Genomic DNA, 6,423 nt, shown 5'->3' on the forward strand with positions numbered 1-6,423 from the left:
CAAGCAATAGTTCAATATGTTGGCTGCTTTTCAGAATCATGTGCCAGCCTTCAGCTGGGACACAGATCCACACATGAAAGGCGTGGGGTGACGAGGGGGCAGTCAGGAGGAGGCTTGGCCCCAGCCCACCTTACCACAGACTCCTTCTCAGAATAATTGGTAAAAACACAAATACATAGAAAATAAAAAGAAATGCCATTATATTCACATAGAGTAATAAAAAATTAACAGTTTATTAGGTGAGCCAGTTTTCCATGTCACTAACAGTAATTTCAACCAGATATAATACTGTACTTATTGTACTGTAAATGAGATATAGCAGTGGGTCTAATGAGTGATATCATTTCAAAAGAGTGATAAACAATATTTCAAGATGTCTTCAGCAGCCGCAATGTAATCTCAATGTAATGTGACAGCTGGAGTTTCTTTTGGTGACAAGTCATAGCGCTACAGTGATTGGTTGCTTCCATTCATAACTTCCAGAGAGCATCGCCACCTGCTGGCCGTTGTTATGAATGCAAGCCTTCAGGCCCCACCCCAGATGGCTGTATCTCCCTCTTCCATAGGAAGAGCCAGCTCCACCCCCTTTCCATCTAAAGTAGAATGGTTTTCAATATGTGAGAATTTGGTAAGTGGAAGGTTATCTCATGTTAAAAAGGAAATTAAAAGCCCGGCTGGTGTGGCTCAGTGGAACAGAGCAGCGAACCCAGAAATGGGCCCAAGCCATTATGCTCAATTAGTATTTGACAAAGGAGGCAAGAACATACAACGGAGAAGAGACATTCTCTTCAATAAATGGTGTTGGGATAATTGGACAGATACATAAAAAAAAAAAATTAAACTAGACCACCAACTTACATCATACACAAGAATAAATTCAAAATGGATAAAAGACTTAAATGTAAGTCATGAAACCATAAAAACCTTAAAAGAAGAAAACATAGGCAGCAAAAATATCAGACATTTCATGTAGCAGAATTTTCGCTGATACAACACCAAGGGCAAGGGAAACATAGGAGAGAATAAACAAATGGGACGACATCAAACTAAAATTGTCCTGCACAGCAAAAGAAACCATCCTCAAAATGAAAAGGGTTGGGAGACCATATTGCCCTAGAGCAAGTCCCACAAACCTCACCTCCTGGTCCCAGGTTCCCACCGCTGGGGGCAGACTGGGGGGCCATCAGATGTAGGTATGTATCCATCATATGCTCAACCAGGGCTGCACAGGGCAGGTGAGACAGCTCCTCAGGATGTGACATGAGCAGGTGGAGGACCACAGCTGACTCAGCGGGGGAAAGCGCAGGGGCATGGCAGCTGTGGGAGATGGTTGACAGGTACTTGTAGATCTTTTCAAAATCCACTTCGAGGTCTCCCTCAGCAGAGCGGCCAGCAGCTGCTTCAGGGGTGGGGCCAGCAGCCTCAGGGCTCGGTTTCTCTTGTCTGCTAGGGGTGTTAAAGGGCAGTAGTTTTCCATGTGCCTGCGTTGGCTTGGACACCTTGGAGTACAGGAGGCTGACGGGCTCCACGGCCATGATGGTGAGCGCCTGTGAGAAAGCCACAGTCAGAGCTTCCTCCGGTGGGCCTGTGACCTTCTTAGCCAGATCCATCCACACCTCGATGGGAGCTGGGGGCTGTGTTTCCCGACGCCTTGGACCCTTTAGGCCACCTGGATGCACCTTCTGAATGGCTTCCCGGGCCACAGGGTTCTTGAGCTGCTGGAGGAAATCCCGAATCTCGGCCTCGCGCCAGCCCCGGGCAGCTCCCCGGCCAGCTCAGCGACGTCCGGCTCCTGTGGCCCCGCCGCGTCTGCAGTAGTCAGAGCACCTGCCGCTTCTGGAGGGCGCTCCAGACGGCGCCTCGGGCCACGTCGCCCCCATAGCGCGCCCCGGGGTGGGGGTGGGGGTGGGGCAGCCTTAGTGGAGGCTTCATGCTGGCGAAGGCGGAGTTGGCGGGCCAGCCCCGCCCCTGGGGGCGGGGTTACGGAGCCCGCTGGGGCCCGCAAAGCACTAAAGTTGCTTTTTTTGGGGGGGATTTTTAAAATTCAAGTTTTATTATTTTTTTGTCACCATAGTAAATAATTCCTAGAGCGGGTCACTTCAACAGTACCAGGGAACCTCCTCAAACACCCCATTCCCCACACATGACTGTTACAGAGCGAGTCCCCCAGAGACAGACCACCGACTCATAGATGGTTTGAGCAAGCAAGCGTTTATTGAATTACAGATTCGGATCTGGGCCCCTGCTGTAACTGACACCGCAGCAGACAATCGCCGGACGAAGGGCTAAGGGGCAGTCCCTCCTTTTATCACCCCTCCCGACCTTGGCTGCCCCCAGAGCGAGGGCCAGGCGGAATTCCTGGGATTTTGCTAAAGCTATTCTTCTCCCTGACAGGCTTTGCTCAGCTTCCTTCTTTCCCCAGATGCCTCCTGTGATTTGGACATGTTTTTTCAAGTCTGGTCTTCCCCTATGTCTGATTCAAGTTGCAAGCTATGTTCAATACCTGTCCACCCTGGTTGGGCCCCCCACCCTGCGATTTCTATCTCAATGACATTTAAGGAGGAAGAGACCGTGGCCGCTGCCTCTGCAGTACAAAAGGCAGTAAATCTTTCAAATCTGAAAAGCCAGGCTTTGGATTTTTGGAGTGGGTTTAATCAGGCAAATTTATCATCATTCATTAGTCAGAACTAATAATAATAATAATAATAATAATAATAATAATAATAAATCACTTCTCAACTCCTATGTAAGGATTCGGGCTTCAACTACTACAGGACTCTTGGAAGTGGTGGGCTCACTTCAGCTCAGAGCGAAATGCTTAGGTATTACCGGCTTTCTGAAAGATTCGAGACAGAAAGGTAATAAAACAGTGGCATCCAGTGCTAACCACCTCAAAATGTTTGCAAAAGTGAGAAGGCCAAATCCGTTCCTTCTGTCATGTGGATCCCTTGAGGAGTCATCAGTGGCCCATGTAGACCTTTCCTAGTCATAAGGCATAAATATATAAAAACACACATTGGTAGGTTACTAAATCTGACAGTGCTCTCTCAAACACAGCTCTGCTCAGTGGCTTTATTACTGCGCCTCTGAAACAAAACGGTGCCGCCGGTGGGTGACGAGTGACGTCAGGAACGCCAGAAGGAGGAAGTCAGAAAGCCCTTGGGGACAGGAACCTCCTTGCGCTGCAAACATTCCTCCAAGAACCTCTTGAGGCGTATGAAGGACCCCATCTGTCCCGGGCTTGTAATGGCTTCAATCCTGGGGCAGTAGTCCTCTTTGATGAGAAGCATCATCTTCCAGAACTGGGCCTGATACTGCTTCATGAGGGCATTCCCACACACCTCTAAGAAGTCCAAGAGGAGGGTGGCCGTCACGTCCGGCAGGGGCTCCATGTTTAGTATCTGTGCCAACCAGCGCCAGCCATGGTTTAGGCCATGAGGGTGAACCTCTTGTCGAGTTCCATATGGCCACCGGAGCTGGATGATGGCAGCATAGAGACGCATCATCCCGGACATGCGTTTCAGAAAGTTGTCCTGCTGCTCCACCTTGGAATCCTTCACTTGGTAGCCAAGCATTCTTTGGTAGTCTTCCACAGCCATTCCCTCCCTGAAAGCCGGGTAGAGTGGGACAGAGTACGGACAATTCTTGTGCAGATGAGCCAAGATGAGGTCCCCCACCCTCGGGTGCAGCTCCCAGATCCCCGACGCTACGGCGGCGATGGGGAACGCAGCTTCATGGTGAGAGGCCACCTCCTCCTCTCCTTGTTTCACAAACTTCTCTGCCAGTTTGTACTGGACAAAGTCCAGGCCCTGTGGATTCAGTGTGACGGACACAGAGCGCCCACCAGATGGAACAGGTTTCCCAGAAAGCAGGTTGTGGATCTTGTCGAAGATCTCCTTCAGCTGGGAGCCTGCGCTGGTGGAGATCTGGCTCACTGGGATAGTGGCTGCCTTCTGGAGGTCCATCTTTATCTTTTTGACCTGGCTGTCCTTGCTGCTGGCCAGTCCCTCAAAGGCCAGCACACACTGACGGGAGGCCTCCTGCAGCTGCTGGTACCACTGCATTGTACTGTCTTGTACCTTCAGCTGGAGGTCTTCACTCCGTTTCCCTCCCGGGCCCTGGCTGGGAGCGGGGCACTCGTTGTGGACCTCTGGCCTCTGCTGCACCTGTGCCTCTTGCCGCTTCACTCGGGCCTCCTCTTCATCCTGCCTCCTCTTGTCTTCACACGCCCTGGCGTCCCTCAGCAGGTCCCGCACTTGTTGCAGCGCGCTCTCGGCCAAGGCTTGGTCCTCTGCTGTGGGAAAGCCGTTCTCCGAGGTGGTCCGAATGAGCCCCGAGATGAGGCCGCACAGCTGGTTGCCTCGGCTCCGCGGGTCCACCTTCGGGTCTCTGTGCTGGCCCACGGAGTCCAGCTGCTGGTTGAGGTGCAGCAGCTCCTCCTGCGCGGCATAGAGGCTCCGCAGGCGGACCTGGCCTTCCTCCCTCCGCAGCCGCTCCTGCTCCACCCGCTTCAGGCGCTGCTGCTCTGCCACCCACAGCTTCAGGTTGAGAATCTCCGCTCTGTGGCGATGCTCAGCTTTCAGCTTTTCTTGCTGCCCCAGGGCTTCTCTGGAGCTCTTCTCCATCATTTCCCTCAAGTCCTGGAATTCTTGACGACGCTTCAGTTCCTTCCGTTCATCAAAACGCTTCAGCTGTTCAGATGCCATCTGAGAGAGCGCTCGCCACTTCCTCTCCTGCTCTTCCTGCCGGAGCCGCAGGCCCTCTGTTCCTTTCATTCTGTGCACTAGCTCATACGTTCGGATGCAGCCTTCCATCTTGATGCCCCTGGAGGACTGCAGTAACATGGGCTCCGTGGGCTGGGACTCACATTTGCCCTTGGTCCCACCTGGTGTTGCTGGTGCTCTTGGGGATGCTGGTGAGAAGGCAAGGCTTCTTATGGGAGACTTGGGAACAAATGAAGGTTGGTCCAGGCCTGAAGCGGATCTAGAGGATGTTGGAGTCTCGGAGAGAGACAGGGTCTCTTGTGCGTGGGGTAGGACATGATCTACCACCCATCCAGCATAAGAAGATAGCTGGGGAGTGGACACACATTCTTCAGGAACATCCTCGCCCCGCAGGAGCCGGTCGCGGTGGTAGCAGAGGCGACCTTTGTCGGAGCTGCGCAGCGCCTGCAGAGACTCCCAGCAGCGACTCTCTGATGGCATGGCCTGTGCTGCAGCCGCTCTTCCGAGATGGTGCGGGTGGAAAATCAAACCGCTCGAATCCGCCGCCTGGTTAAGGAGTGCCCCAGTGCTTGCTTCCGCTTCTGGGGCGTGCACTCCAAAGTTGCTTTGTAATTGCTCAGTTCAAAGTGTGGTTGGGACTCCCTCCGGATTGGAAAGGGCAACCGCGCCCTCAGTCGCTGGCCCGCTCCTTATGCGCCTCTCTCCCTCAGTAGTTTATGTCCACACCGCGCCTCCTCTGAGTCCCGGTATGCTGTGGTCCAACCCCAGCCGGTCCAGGAGTCCCCAGAGGTGTGGACAGAGTCCGCGAAGGAGGAATGCCACGGAGACAGCGTTCAGTTGATCAGCGGCCTAGCCAGGATCTCTAGCCAAGTTCTGGTTTGGATCTCAAGCCAGGTTCTGTGTCTCCTTGTCTCGCTACAGCTGTATTTATGCCAGTTGGTTTTAATCCTGTCAATTTCCATTCCAAAGGTTAGGGTGTTTCTTATCTCCATTCCAGGAAGTAAAGATTATGTAGCTTCAGCGTGATTGGTCATAGTTAAGATGATTAACTACCCGCCTGGCACTTAGGGAGGGGATAAAACCCCTTAACTAACTTCAGGGAAAAATCCCTACCTGGGAAACAACCTTTCTCAGAGAGGTGACCCTGGTTAAAACACATAGCACCAAGAAGGGGAGCAAACATATTAAGAACAGTATGCCATATACGCCATGTCCCTTGAAACATACGCTGTGCAGATGTTTCTTCCCTGCAGCGACTGTGTCAAGCAGCAAGGATGGACTGGCGTCCAGCAGCGGTCGAACGACCCTTTCACAGGGGTCACCTAAGACCATCCTGCATATCAGATATTTACATGACGATTCATAACAGTAGCAACATGACAGTTATGAAGTAGCCACGAAAATAATTTTATGGTTGTGTCACAACATGAGGAACTGTATTTAAAGGGCCAGAAGGTTGAGAATGGCTGTTCTATGGTCATGTGGACCCTCAGACGGAATCCCATCGCATTCATCTCCAACTGGAGCCACTTTCACGGGGAATTCCATTTCTGCTCACTCACATGTCCCATTTGCGGGCTCAGCATCTCCTCCAGACTCTGGAATTGGATGAGGCTCCTGGGGCGCTCTCGGCAGAGGAGTCTTGAATCGCTATGTCAACTAACCAGTCACAAAGACAACGGCTGCTTTCCTGACAGCC

The 6,423-nt window shown here is 52.2% G+C and overlaps 2 pseudogenes; both read right to left on the reverse strand.

Annotated features, from left to right (window-relative positions):
• Positions 1–912: 912 nt before the first annotated feature.
• Positions 913–1,932, reverse strand: LOC102435016 (annotated as a pseudogene).
• Positions 1,933–3,118: 1,186 nt separating this feature from the next.
• LOC102434706 lies at positions 3,119–5,204 on the reverse strand (annotated as a pseudogene).
• Positions 5,205–6,423: the final 1,219 nt, after the last annotated feature.

The sequence above is a fragment of the Myotis lucifugus genome, unplaced genomic scaffold, assembly GCF_000147115.1.
Source record: "Myotis lucifugus unplaced genomic scaffold, Myoluc2.0 scaffold_2697, whole genome shotgun sequence".
NCBI lineage: Eukaryota > Metazoa > Chordata > Mammalia > Chiroptera > Vespertilionidae > Myotis > Myotis lucifugus.